The 14,584-nt window shown below is 38.9% G+C and overlaps 3 non-coding genes across 3 annotated transcripts; 1 reads left to right on the top strand and 2 right to left on the bottom strand.

Moving 5' to 3' along the window:
- Positions 1-455: 455 nt before the first annotated feature.
- On the bottom strand, positions 456-563 carry LOC130978102 (small nucleolar RNA R71). Its single transcript, XR_009085765.1, has one exon. It is a non-coding gene; the product is annotated as a small nucleolar RNA R71 (small nucleolar RNA).
- A 6,873-nt stretch (positions 564-7,436) lies between these two features.
- LOC130977375 (small nucleolar RNA R71) lies at positions 7,437-7,544 on the top strand. The gene has a single exon (XR_009085068.1). It is a non-coding gene; the product is annotated as a small nucleolar RNA R71 (small nucleolar RNA).
- Positions 7,545-12,622: 5,078 nt separating this feature from the next.
- On the bottom strand, positions 12,623-12,730 carry LOC130977699 (small nucleolar RNA R71). Its single transcript, XR_009085381.1, has one exon. It is a non-coding gene; the product is annotated as a small nucleolar RNA R71 (small nucleolar RNA).
- Positions 12,731-14,584: the final 1,854 nt, after the last annotated feature.

Below are 14,584 nucleotides of genomic sequence, written 5' to 3'. Positions count from 1 at the left end.
CACAAAACTCTGAAGAGGACCTCACTGAAATCTTCGAAAAGGAAGCAGCAAAAGAAACAATTATGGCCGAACCCAACAATAATGCAAGAAAGGTGCTTGGTGATTTTACTACACCAACTTCCAACTTCTATGGAAGAAGCATCTCAATTCCTGCCATTGGAGCAAACAATTTTGAGCTAAAGCCTCAATTAGTTTCTCTACTGCAACAGAACTGCAAGTTTCTTGGACTTCCATAAGAAGATCCCTATCAGTTTTTAACTCAGTTCTTGCAGATCTGTGATACTGTTAAGAACAATGGAGTTGATCCTGAGGTCTACAAGCTTATGCTTTTTCCTTTTGCTGTAAGAGACAGAGCTAGGACATGGTTAGCCTCACAAAGTAGAGATAGCCTAGACTCTTGGGATAAGCTGGTCACGGCTTTCTTAGCCAAGTTCTTTCCTCCTCAAAAGCTAAGCAAGCTTAGAGTGGATGTTCAAACCTTCAAACAGAAAGAAGGTGAGTCCCTCTATGAAGCTTGGGAAAGATACAAGCAACTGACCAAAAAGTGTCCTTCTGACATGCTTTTAGAATGGACCACCTTGGATATATTCTATGATGGTCTGTCTGAATTTTCCAAGATGTCACTGAACCACTCTGCATGTGGATCCATTCACCTAAAGAAAACGCCTGCAGAAGCTCAGGAACTCATTGAGATGGTTGCAAATAACCAATTCATGTACACCTCTGAGAGGAATCTTGTGAGTAATGTGACGGCCCAGAAGAGAGGAGTTCTTGAAATTGATGCTCTGAATGCCATACTAGCTCAGAACAAAATATTGACCTAACAAGTCAATATGATCTCTTAGAGTCTGAATGGATTGCAAAATGCATCCAACAGTACTAAAGAAGCATCTTCTGAAGAAGAAGCTTATGATCCTGAGAACCCTGCAATGGCAGAGGTGAATTACATGGGTGAAGCCTTTGGCAACACCTATAATCCTTCATGGAAAAATCATCCAAATTTTTCATGGAAGGATCAACAGAAGCAAAGCTTCAACAATAACAATGGTGGAAGAAATAGGTTTAGCAATAACAAACCTTTTCCATCATCATCTCAGCAACAGATAGAGCATTCTGAGTAGAATCACTCTAGCTTAGCAAACATAGTCTCTGACCTGTCAAAGGCCACTCTCAATTTCATGTCTGAAACAAGGACCTCCATTAGAAACGTGGAGGCACAAGTGGACCAGCTGAGTAAAAGAATTACTGAAACTCCTCCTAGTACTCTCCCAAGCAATACAAAAGAGAATCCCAAAGGAGAGTGTAAGGCCATTGATCTAATCAAAATGGTCGAAACCTTAGAGGAGGAGGAGGACGTGAATCCCAATGAGGAAGACCTCAGGGAACGTCCAATGATCAGTAAGGAATACCCTAATGAGGAACCAAAGGAATCTGAGACTCATATAGAGACCATAGAGATTCCATTGGACCTTCTCTTACCATTCATGAGCTCTGATGATTATTCATCTTCTGAAGAGGATGAAGACATTGTTGAAGGGCAAGTAGCCCAGTATTTAGGAACAATCATGAAGCTGAATGCCAAGCTGTTTGGTAATGAGACTTGGGAGGATGAACCTCCCTTGCTCACCAATGAACTGAATACATTGGTTCTGCAAACTTTACCTCAAAAGAAACAGGACCCTGGTAAATTCCTAATACCATGTACCATAGGCACCATGCCCTTTGAGAAAGCTCTGTGTGACCTGGGGTCAGGGATAAACATGATGCCACTCTCTGTAATGGAAAACCTGGGCATCTTTGAGGTACAAGCTGCTAAATTCTCATTAGAGATGGCAGATAAATCTAAGAAACAGCCTTATGGATTAGTAGAGGACGTGTTGGTAAAAGTTGAAGGCCTTTACATCCCTGATGATTTCATAATCCTATACACTAGGAGGGATGAAGATGAATCCATCATCCTTGGAAGACCCTTCCTAGCCACAGCAAGAGATGTGATTGATGTTGACAGAGGAAAATTGATCCTTCATGTGAATGAAGAATGCCTTGTAGTAAAGACTCAAGGTCCTCCCTCTGTAAACATGGAGAGTAAGCATGAAGAGCTTCTCTTAATACAGAGTAAAACAGAATCCCCACATTCAAACTCTAAGTTTGGTGTTGGGAGGCCACAGCCAAACTCTAAGTTTAGTGTTGAGAAATCTCAACCATGCTCTGATTATCTGTGAGACTCCATGAGAAGAGCTCACTGTCAGGCTATTGACATTAAAGAAGCGCTTATTGGGAGGCAACCCAATTTTATTTTAGTTTATACATATGTTATTTTTATGTTTTCTTTTAGGTTGATGATCATGTGAAGTCACGAAAACACTTACAAAAATAAAGCAAAAATAAAAAAATAGCATACCCTAGAGGAAGGACTTACCGGCGTTTAAACGCCAGTAAGGGTAGCAAAATGGGCATTTAAACGCCCAGTCTGGCACCTTTCTGAGTGTTTAAACGCCAAAATAGGGCACCAGACTGGCGTTTAAATGCCAGAACAGATCACCAATCTAGCGTTAAACACCAAAAACACGTAGCAGTGTGGCATTTAAACGCTAGAACAGGAAGAAAAGCTGGCATTTAAATGCCAGAATAGGGCACCAGATTGGCATTTAGACGCTAGAACAGGAAGAAAAGCTGGCGTTTAAACGCCAAAACATGGTAGCAAATTGACGTTTAAATTCCAGAATTACACTCTAAAGGGTTTTGAACGCCCAATTGGAGCAGGGATGAGAATTCCTTGACCCCTCAGGATCTGTGGACCCCACAAGATCCCCACCAACCTCACCTCACTCTCTCTCTTCTTCACACCTTTTTACAACACTCTTCCCCAAATACCCTTCACCAATTACTTCAATATCTCTTCCCCAAAAACCCTCACCCACCTTCAAAATTCAAAACCATTTCCCTCCCAAACCCACCTAACCCTTTCGGCCACTCCCCCTCCATTTTCCTATAAATACGCCTCTTCACTCCCTCATTTTCACACATCATACACACCTTCTCCCCCCTTGGCCGAACCCTATACACCCTCCATCTCCACTATTTTCTTCTTCTACCTCCTTCTTTCTTCTTTTGCTCGAGGATGAGCAAATATTTTAAGTTTGGTGTGGTAAAAGCATTGCTTTTTGTTTTTCCATAACCATTTATGGGACCTAAGGCCAGAGAAACCTCTAGAAAGAAGAAAGGGAAGGAAACTGCCTCTACCTCTGAGTCATGGAAGATGGAAAGATTCATCTCAAAGGTCCATCAAGACCACTTCTATGAAGTTGTGGCCAAGAAGAAGGTGATCCCTGAGGTCCCTTTTAAGCTCAAAAAGGGCGAATATTCGGAGATCCGACAAGTGATCCGAAAAAGAGGTTGGGAAGTTCTTGCCAACCCCATTCAACAAGTCAGAATCTTAATGGTGCAAGAGTTCTATGCAAACGCATGGATCACTAGGAACCATGATCAAAGTATGAACCCAAACCCAAAGAATTGGCTTACAATGGTTCGGGGGAAATACTTAGATTTCAGTCCGAAAAATGTGAGGCTAGCGTTCAACTTGCCAATGATGGAAGAAAACGGATGCCCCTATACTAGAAGGGTCAACTTTGATCAAAGGTTGGACCAAGTCCTCATGGACATATGTGTAGAAGGAGCTCAATGGAAAAGAGACTCAAGAGGCAACCCGGTTCAATTAAGAAGACCGGACCTTAAGCCTATAGCTAGAGAATGGTTGGAGTTCATCCAACGCTCTATCATTTCCACTATCAACCAATCTGAGGTAACTGTGGATCGGGCCATCATGATTCATAGTATCATGATTGGAGAGGAAGTAGAAGTTCATGAGATCATACCTCTAGAACTCTACAAGGTGGCTGATAAGTCCTCACCTTTGGCAAGATTAGCCTTTCCTCATCTCATATGTCATCTTTGCTATTCAGCTGGGATTGTCATAGAAGGAGACATCCTCATTGAAGAGGACAAGCCCATCACTAATAAGAGGATGGAACAAACTAGAGAGCCCATTCATGGCACTCAACAAGAGCATGAGGAAGCTCCTCATCAAGAAATCCCTGAGATGCCTCAAAGGATGCAGTTTCCTTCACATAACTATTGGGAGCAACTCAACACTTCTTTGGAAAGCTTGACTTGCAACATGGACCAACTAAGGGTGGAACACCAAGAGCACTCCATCATTCTCCATGAGATTAGAGAAGATCAAAGAGCCATAAGGGATGAGCAACAAAGGCAAGGAAGAGACATAGAGGAGCTCAAGAGCACCATTGGTTCTTCAAGAGGAGGTAGATGCCACCCTCACTAAGGTAGACTTATTCCTTAATCGCCTTGTCTATTTATTTTTCTATTTTTGATTTTGTGTTTGATGTTCTATCAATGTTTATGTCCTCACTACATGAACATTAGTGTCTAGTGTCTATGCCTTAAAGCTATGAATAATTCCATAAATCCTTCACCTTTCTTAAAAGAAAAATGTTTCTAATTACAAAAGAACAAGAAGTACATGAGTTTCGAAATTATCCTTGAAATTAATTTAATTATTTTGATGTGGTAACAATACTTTGTGTTTTCTGAATGAATGCTTGAACAGTGCATATTTTTTATCTTGTTGTTTTTGAATGTTAAAATTGTTGGCTCTTGAAAGAATAAAAAAAAAGGAAAAAGGTTATTGAAAATCTGAAAAATCATAAATTTGATTCTTGAAGCAAGAAAAAGCAAGCAGAAAAAGCCAATAGCTCTTTAAACCAAAAGGCAAGAGCAAAAAGCCAATAGCCCTTTAAACCAAAAAGCAAGGGTAAAAAGGATCCAAGGCTTTGAGCATTAATGGATAGGAGAGCCTAAGGAAATAAATCCAGGCCTAAGCGGCTAAACCAAGTTGTCCCTAACCATGTGCTTGTGTCATGAAGGTCCAAGTGAAAAGCTTGAGACTAAGTGGTTAAAGTCATGGTCCAAAGAAAAAAAGAGTGTGCTTAATAGCTCTGGACACCTCTAATTGGGGACTTTATCAAAGCTGAGTCACAATCTAAAAAGGTTCACCTAGTTATGTGTCTGTGGCATTTATGTATCTGGTGGTAATACTCGAAAACAATGTGCTTAGGGCCACGGCCAAGACTCATAAAGTAGATGTATTCAAGAATCAACATACTGAAATAAGAGAATCAATAACACTATCTAAATTCTGAGTTCCTATGGATGCCAATCATTCTAAACTTCAAAGGAAAAAGTGACATGCCAAAACTATTTAGAAGCAAAAAGCTACTAGTCCCGCTCATCTAATTGGAGCTAATTTTCATTGATATTTTGGAATTTATAGTATATTCTCTTCTTTTTATCCTATTTGATTTTCAGTTGCTTGGGGACAAGCAACAATTTAAGTTTAGTGTTGTGATGAGCGGATAATTTATACGCTTTTTGGCATTGTTTTTAGGTAGTTTTTAGTAGGATCTAGCTACTTTTTGGGATGTTTTTATCAGTTTTTATGTAAAATTCATATTTCTGGACTTTACTATGAGTTTGTGTGTTTTTCTATGATTTCAGGTATTTTCTGGCTGAAATTGAGGGATCTGAGCACAAATCTGATTCAGAGGCTGAAGAAGGACTGCTGATGCTGTTGGATTCTGACCTCCCTGCACTCGAAGTGAATTTTCTGGACCTACAAAACTCCAAATGGCGCGTTTTTCCTTGCGTTAGAAAGAAGACATCCAGGGCTTTTCAGAAATATATAATAGTCCATACTTTTCTCGAGTTTTGACGACGTAAAATGGCGTCAAAACGCCATCTCTCTACCCTTTTCTCGCGTTAAAACGCTAGAACTGGCATAAAAGTTGGAGTTAAACGCCCAAACTGGCACCAAAGCTGGCGTTTAACTCCAAGAGAAGCCTATGCACGTGTAAAGCTCAATGCTCAGCCTAAGCACACACCAAGTGGGTCCCGGAAGTGGATTTCTGCATCATTTACTTATTTCTGTAAACCCTAGTAGCTAGTTTCATTATAAATAGGACCTATTGCTATTGTATTTGACATTCTGCATATCATATTTTCATAATTGGGGAGGCTGGCCATTCGGCCATGCCTGGACCTCCAGACCACTTATGTATTTTCAACGGTGGAGTTTCAATACACCATAGATTAAGGTGTGGAGCTCTGCTATTCCTCGAGTAGGATCTGGGATGGGATGACTGTGACGAGCTTCAAACTCACGACTGTAGGGCGTAGTGACAGACGCAAAAGGATAGTAAATCCTATCACTACATGATCAAGAACCGACAGATTATTACCCCTACGTAACCCGTAGATGGACCATTTTCCCTGAGAAGACAGGAGGTAGCCATTGACGTCAGTGAAACCCAACATACAGCTTGCCATGGAAAGGAGTATGAAGGATTGGATGAAGGCAGTAGGTGTTCATACCCTGGGTCGAATTGTCCGACCCGGGATGACTAGCGATAAAGCGACCGATCTTTTCAGATCAGACCATTCGACCTCTTTTCAAAGAGCTCGGCCAAATTGACAGGAAAGCCCAACAAAGGGCCCAGGTAGAGGAACATGGCCTGCATCCAAAGGCAGCCCAAGCCTACAAAGAGAAGGGCAGTTCCCATGAAGATAAGCTGACCTCACCTAGAAGGTAAGATAAGATAAGATAACTAACTTATTTTATCTAAAAAGGTCACGTGCCATCACTATAAATACACTGGAGCACCCATGTATAACTCATACTCTAATTCTACTCAATACCTGCTTAATACCCTTACTAACTTAAGCATCGGAGTCCCTTGCAGGTACCCCCACCCTCCGGGGACGAAGGATCAGCATCGTCGCTCAGTCCAACAAGTCGGACACAACAGCTCTGACCACCATCATCAGATCGGACTCCGCAGCTCCGGTCAGCGCAGAAGATCTTATTCAGGATCGACCTATAGTTTCAGGTAACCCTCAGAACAGTAGGAAAGCAGAGATTCAAAAGGAACAAAGCATCTCCATACACTTATCTGAAATTCCCACCAATGATTTACATAAGTATCTCTATCTTTACCTTATGTTTTATTTATATTTTAATTATTAAAACTCCATAACCAATGTGAATCTGCCTGACTCAGATTTACAAGATGACCATAGCTTGCTTCATACTAACAATCTTCGTGGAATCGACCCTTACTCACATAAGGTATTACTTGGACGACCCAGTGCACTTGCTGGTTAGTTGTGTGGAGTTGTAACAAAGTGTGATTCACGTTTGAGAGCACCAAGTCTTTGGAGCCATTGTTGATGATCACAATTTCGTCGATCACTTCTGCAGGCGTCTTCTTCAGGTGAAGAGATCCACCAGCAGAGTTGTCCAATGACATCTTGGACAGTTCAGACAGACCATCATAGAATATACATAAGATGCTCCATTCTGAAAGCATGTCAGAGGGACACCTTCTGATCAACTGCTTGTATCTTTCCCAAGCTTCATAGAAGGATTCACCTTCCTTCTGTCTAAAGGTTTGGACTTCCACTCTAAGCTTGCTCATCTTTTGAGGTGGAAAGAATTTGGCCAGAAAAGCACTGACCAGCTTTAACCAAGAGTTCAGGCTCTCTTTAGGTTGTGAGTCTAACCATGTTCTAGCTCTGTCTCTTACAGCAAAAGGGAAACGTATAAGCCTGTAGACCTCAGGATCAACCCCATTGGTCTTAATAGTATTACAGATTTGTAAGAACTCAGCTAAGAACTGATGAGGATCTTCCAAGGAAAGTCCATGAAACTTGCAATTCTGCTGCATCAGAAAAACTAATTGAGGCTTAAGCCTAAAGTTTTTTGCTCCAATGGCAGGAATTGAGATGCTATTTCCATAAAGATTGGAAGTTGGTGCAATAAAGTCACCAAGCATCTTCCTTGCATTGTTGTTGTTGGGTTCGGCGATGGGTGTCTTTTCTGTTTCAAAAATTTCAGTTAGATTTTCTTCAGAGTATTGTGCTTTAGCTGCTCTTAACTTCCTCTTTAGAGTCCTTTCAGGTTCAGGATCAGCTTCAACAAGAATGCCCTTATCCTTGCTCCTGCTCATATGAAAGAGAAGAGAACAAAGAAAATATGGAATCCTCTATGTCACAGTATAGAGCTTGATGTGTCAGAGGAAAAAAAGAATAGAAGGATGAGGTAGATAAAGAAGAATTCGAATATATAAAGAGGGGAAGAGGGTTCGAATTATTAAGAGAGGAAAAGTGTTAGTGATTAAATAAAAAGAGATAATTGAGAGAAAATTTTCGAAAATAATTTTTTTGAAAAAGAGTTAGTTGTTTTTGAAAAAATAAGTTTGAAAATAATTAGTTAATAGAAAATATTTTTGAAAAATTGGTGAATGGTTTTCGACAATTAAGAGTGAAAAAGTGGTTAGGTGGTTTTGAAAAAAATAAGAAATAATAAATTTGAAAAGATAGGAAGTTAGAAAAAGATTTTCGAAATTAGAATTTTAAAAAGTTATGGTTTTGAAAAAGATATGTTTTAAAAAGATATGATTTGAAAAGATATGATTGGAAAACAATTTTAAAAAGATTTGATTTTTAAAATAGATTACTTGACTAACAAGAAATTAAAGGATATGATTGAACCTTTCTTAACAAGAAAGTAACAAACTTGAAATTTTTGAACCATCATCAATATTTTCGAAAATTTTGAAAGAAATATTAAAAAGATGTGATTTTGAAAAAGATATGTTTGAGAAAAGATATGATTTGAAAAAGATTTGAATTAAAAAAGATAGGATTTGAAAAAGATTTGAATTGAAAACAACTTACCTCCCCTAGCATCTTCCTGGCGTTAAACGCCCAGGTGATACTTCTTTTGGGTGTTTAACGCCCATTCCTTACTTCTTTCGGGCGTTTAACACCCAGCCAAATACCCTGGCTGGCGTTTAAACACCAGTTTTCCTTTCTCACTGGGCGTTTTGAACGCCCAGCTTTTTCTCTGTAATTCCTTTGTAGTATGTTCTGAATCTTCAATTCTCTGTATTACTGACTTGAAAAGATATGTTTTTGATTTTTTTTTTGAATTTTTTAATGATGGTAGAAAAATAACTAAATGGAATTAAACATGAAAAATGAAGATTAAAACATGGAATGCATGCAAGAACACTTTGAATGCCCAAGATGAACACCAAGAACACTTTGAAGATCATGATGAACATCAAGAACAAATTTTTGAAAATTTTTGAGAAAAGAGAGACATGCAAGACACCAAACTTAGAAGTTTGTATACTAGAGACACTAACAAATTGAGAATGCATATGAAAAACAACAAAAGACACAAAACAAGAGAATTCAAAGATCAGACAAAGAAAATCATCAAGAACAACTTGAAGATCAATGAAGAACACAAGAACACATGTTCGAAAAATGCAAGAAAAATAAAAACATGCAATTGACACCAAACTTAAAACTTGACACAAAACTCAAACAAGAAACACAAAATATTTTTGGTTTTTATGATTTTATAAATTTTTTTTTGTATTTTTCAAAAATTATTTTTGAAAAAGAAAATAAGAAATTCAAAAATTTTTAATAAGGATTTCAGGAATCAAGCAATGTTAGTCTAAAGCTTCAGTCTAAAAAAAATTAGACATGGCTAGCCAAGCTTCAGCAGACATTACATACAACAGCACAATTGGCTCCTGTGATGATGAAAGTATCATCTGAAACTCTAAAATTCAGTCTTAAAAATTCTGAAGAACAAAAGAAAATAAAATTACCTAATCTGAGAAACAAGATGAACCGTCAGTTGTCCAAACTCGAACAATCCCCGGCAACGGCGCCAAAAACTTAGTGCACGGAATTGTGATCATCAACAATGGCGCCAAAGACTTGGTGCTCTAAACATGAATCACACTTTGTCACAACTCCGCACAACTAACCAGCAAGTGCACTGGGTCGTCCAAGTAATAAAACCTTACACGAGTAAGGGTCGATCCCACAGAGATTGTCGGCTTGAAGCAAGCTATGGTCATCTTGTAAATCTCAGTCAAGCAGATTCAAATGGTTGTAATGGTTTGATAGTTGAAAGATAAATAAAACATAAAATAGGATAGAGATACTTATGTAATTCATTGGTGGGAATTTCAGATAAGCGAGTGAAGGTGCTATATTGCTCTTGAACGTCTGCTTTCCTACTGTCTTCATCCAGTCGTGCGTATTCCTTTCCATGGCAAGCTGTATGTTGGGGGATCACCGTTGTCAATGGCTACCATACATCCTCTCAGTGAAAATGGTCCGGCTACGTGTTACCATAGGGCTAATCATCTGTCGGTTCTCACTCGTGTTGGAATAGGATCCAATAATCCTTTTGTGTCTGTCACTACGCCCAGCACTCATGAGTTTGAAGCTCGTCACAGTCATTCAATCCCTGAACCCTACTCGGAATACCACAGACAAGGTTTAGACTTTTTGGATTCTCAAGAATGCTGCCAATGGATTCTAGCTTATACCATGAAGACTTTGATGTCATAGAATGAGAGGCTCTGTTATCAGGAGAGGCAATCATGCGTGTGAACCAAGTTATTGGCGCCGTTGCCGGGGATTGTTCGAGTTTGGACAACTGACGGTTCATCTTGTTGCTTAGATTAGGTATTTTTCTTCAGAGTTCTTAAGAATGAATTCTAGAGTTTTAAGGTGATGTTCTTATCATCACCAAAGCTGATTGATTCTCATCAATTTAGCTCTTGAATGTAATGTCCTGCTGAAGCTTGGCTAGCCATGTCTAATTTCTTTAGACTAAAGCTTTAGACTAACATTGCATGATTCCTGGAATTCTCATTAAGAATTTTGATATCCTTATTTTCTTTTCCACTCAATTTTTGAAAAAATCCAAAAAAATTATAAAATCTTAAAATCAAAAATATTTTTATGTTTCTTGTTTGAGTCTAGTGTCTAATTTTAAGTTTGGTGTCAATTGCATGTCTTTATTCCTCTAATTCTCGAAAATTACATGCATTGTGTTCTTCATTGTCTTGAGTGTTTTGTTGTTTCTCATATGCATTCTCAATTTGTTAGTGTCAATAGTATACAAACTTCTAAGTTTGGTGTCTTGCATGCATTGTTTATTTGATCTTAGTTGCATTTTAATTGTTCATTAAAAATCCAAAAATTTTTTTTTTGTGTCCTTTCAAGTCAATAATACAGAGAATTGAAGATTCAGAACATACAGCAGAGGAATTACACAGAAAAAAACTGGGCGTTTTGAACGCCCAGTGAGGAAGGAAAACTGGCGTTTAAACGCCAGCCAGGGTACCTGGCTGGGCGTTTAATGCCCAAAAGGGTAGCATTTTGGGCGTTAAACACCAGAATGTATACCATTCTGGGCGTTTAACGCCAGGATGGCACAAGAGGGAAGATTTTGTTTTTAATTCAAATTTTTTTCAAGTTTTCATAATTTTTTCAAAATCAAATCTTTTTCAAATCATATCTTTTCAATCATATATTTTCAAAATCAATTTCTTTCCATTTTCAAAAATACTTGCTAACAATTAATGATTTGATTCAACATTTCAAGTATGTTGCCTTTTCTGTTGAGAAAGGTTTAATCTCTGAATCATATCTTTTAAATTTCTTGTTAGCCAAGTCATTAATTTTAAAAATCAAATCTTTTTAATTTGTTTTTCAATCATATCTTTTCAATCATATCTTTTTAAAACCATAACTTTTCAATCATATCTTTTTAATCACATCTTTTTCAAAATAGTTTTCAATCATATCTTTTTTATTTCTAATTTCAAAATCTTTTTCAAAAATCACTTAATTTCTTTTCCACTCTTAGTTTTCGAAAATCATCAATCAATTTTCAAAATTCTTTTAAAAATATTTTAATTTATTTTCGAAAATTCTTCCCCTCTTCTCACATCCTTCTATTTATGGACTAACACTCCTCCTCAATACACAACTCGAACTCTATCCCTCTTGATAAGTTCGAATTCTTATACCACCTCCTTCTATTCTTCTTTTCCTTTGACACCTCAAGGAATCTTTATACTGTGACATAGAGGATTCTATATTTTCTTGTTCTCTTCTCTTTCATATGAGCAGGAGCAAAGACAAAAGCATTCTTGTTGAGGCTGACCCTAAACCTGAAAGGACCTTGAAGCAAAAGCTAAGAGAAGCTAAGGCACTACTCTCTGTAGAGGACCTAACAGAAATCTTCAAACTAGAAGAAGATATGGCAGCCGAAAACAACAACAATGCCAACAATGCAAGGAAGGTGCTGGGTGACTTCACTGTACCTACTCCTGACTTCTACGGGAGAAACATCTCTATCCCTGCCATTGGAGCAAACAACTTTGAGCTTAAGCCTCAATTAGTTTCTCTAATGCAACAGAATTGCAAGTTCCATGGACTTCCATTGGAAGATCCTCATAAGTTCTTAGCTAAATTCTTGCAAATCTGTGACACTGCCAAGACCAATGGGGTTGACTCTGAGGTCTACAGACTTATGCTATTCCCTTTTGCTGTAAGAGATAGAGCTAGGATATGGTTGGACTCACAACCTAAAGAAAGCCTGAACTCTTGGGAAAAGCTAGTTAATGCCTTCTTGGCAAAGTTCTTTCCACCTCAAAAATTGAGTAAGCTTAGAGTGGAAGTCCAAACCTTCAGACAGAAGGAAGGTGAATCCCTCTATGAAGCTTGGGAAAGATACAAACAATTAATCAGAAAGTGTCCTTCTGACATGCTTTCTGAATGGAGCATCATAGGTATCTTCTATGATGGTCTGTCTGAACTGTCCAAGATGTCATTGGATAGCTCTGCTGGAGGATCTCTTCATCTAAAGAAGACGCCTGCAGAAGCTCAAGAACTTATTGAAATGGTTGCAAATAACCAATTCATGTACACTTCTGAAAGGAATCCTGTGAACAATGGGACGAATCAGAAGAAAGGAGTTCTTGAGATTGATACTCTGAATGCCATATTGGCTCAGAACAAAATATTGACTCAGCAAGTCAATATGATTTCTCAAAGTCTGTCTGGAATGCAAGCTGCACCAGGTAGTACTAAGGACGCTTCATCTAAAGAAGAAGCTTATGATCCTGAGAACCCTCCAATGGAAGAGGTGAATTACATGGGAGAACCCTATGGAAACACCTATAATCCTTCATGGAGAAATCATCCAAATCTCTCATGGAAGGATCAACAGAGACCTCAACAAGGTTTCAACAACAATAATGGTGGAAGAAACAGGTTTGGCAATGGTAAGCCTTTTCCATCATCTTCTCAGCAACAGATAGAGAATTCTAAGCAGAGCCACTCTGACTTAGCAACCATGGTCTCTGATCTAATTAAAACCACTCAAAGTTTCATGACTGAAACAAGGTTCTCCATTAGAAACTTGGAGGCACAAGTGGGTCAGCTGAGTAAGAAAGTTACTGAACTCCCTCCTAGTACTCTTCCAAGCAATACAGAAGAGAATCCACAAGGAGAGTGTAAGGCCATCAACATGGCCGAGTTTGGAGAGGAGAAAAAGGCAGTGAGCGCCACTGAGGAAGACCTCAATGGACATCTACTGGCCTCCAATGAGTTCCCTAATGAGGAACCATGGAAATCTGAGGCTCACACTGAGACCATAGAGATTCCATTGGATTTACTTCTGCCATTCATGAGCTCTGATGAGTATTCTTCCTCTGAAGTGGATGAAGATGTCACTAAAGAGCAAGTTGCTAAGTACCTTGGAGCAATCATGAAGCTAAATGACAAGTTATTTGGTAATGAGACTTGGGAGGATGAACCCACTTTGCTCACCAAAGAACTGGATGACTTGATGGTGGACGAAATTGTGATTCATTCTTTTCCAACTCGAAACAATCCCCGGTAATGGCTCCAAAAACTTGGTGCACAATACCATGGTCTAAAATCAACTTCACAGTCTCGTTCAACTAACCAGCAAGTGCACTGGGTCGTCCAAGTAATACCTTACGTGAGTAAGGGTCGATCCCACGGAGATTGTTGGTATGAAGCATACTATGGTGACCTTGTATTTGTCAGATAGGAAGATTAAATAGTTATGGGTTTCAAAAATTAATAATAAAATAATTGAAAAGGGATAGGAATACTCATGTAATTCAATAGTGGGAATTTCAGATAAGCGTATGAAGATGCTATGCTCCTCTTGAATCTTTGCTTTCCTACTGCTTTCATCCAATCCTTCTTACTCCTTTCCATGGCAAGCTGTTTGTAGGGCATCACCGTTGTCAATGGCTACATCCCATCCTCTCAGTGAAAATGGTCCTCTGCGGCTGTCACTCGCATGGCTAATCATCTGTCGGTTCTCAATCAGGTTGGAATAGAATCCATTGATTCTTTTGCGCTTGTCATCACGCCCAGCCTTCAGGAGTTTGAAGCTCGTCACAGTCATTCAATCCCAGAATCCTACTCGGAATACCATAGACAAGGTTTAGACTTTCCGGATCCTCATGAATGCCGCCATCTATCTAGCTTATACCACGAAGATTCTGTTGGGGAATCTAAGAGATATGCGCCCGGCCTAAGGTAGAACGGAAGTGGTTGTCAATCACGCGCGTTCATAGGTGAGAAT

This window comes from Arachis stenosperma, chromosome 4, assembly GCF_014773155.1.
Source record: "Arachis stenosperma cultivar V10309 chromosome 4, arast.V10309.gnm1.PFL2, whole genome shotgun sequence".
In the NCBI taxonomy this organism is placed as follows: Eukaryota; Viridiplantae; Streptophyta; class Magnoliopsida; order Fabales; family Fabaceae; genus Arachis; species Arachis stenosperma.
This window is presented reverse-complemented; position numbering and strand designations above follow the sequence as displayed.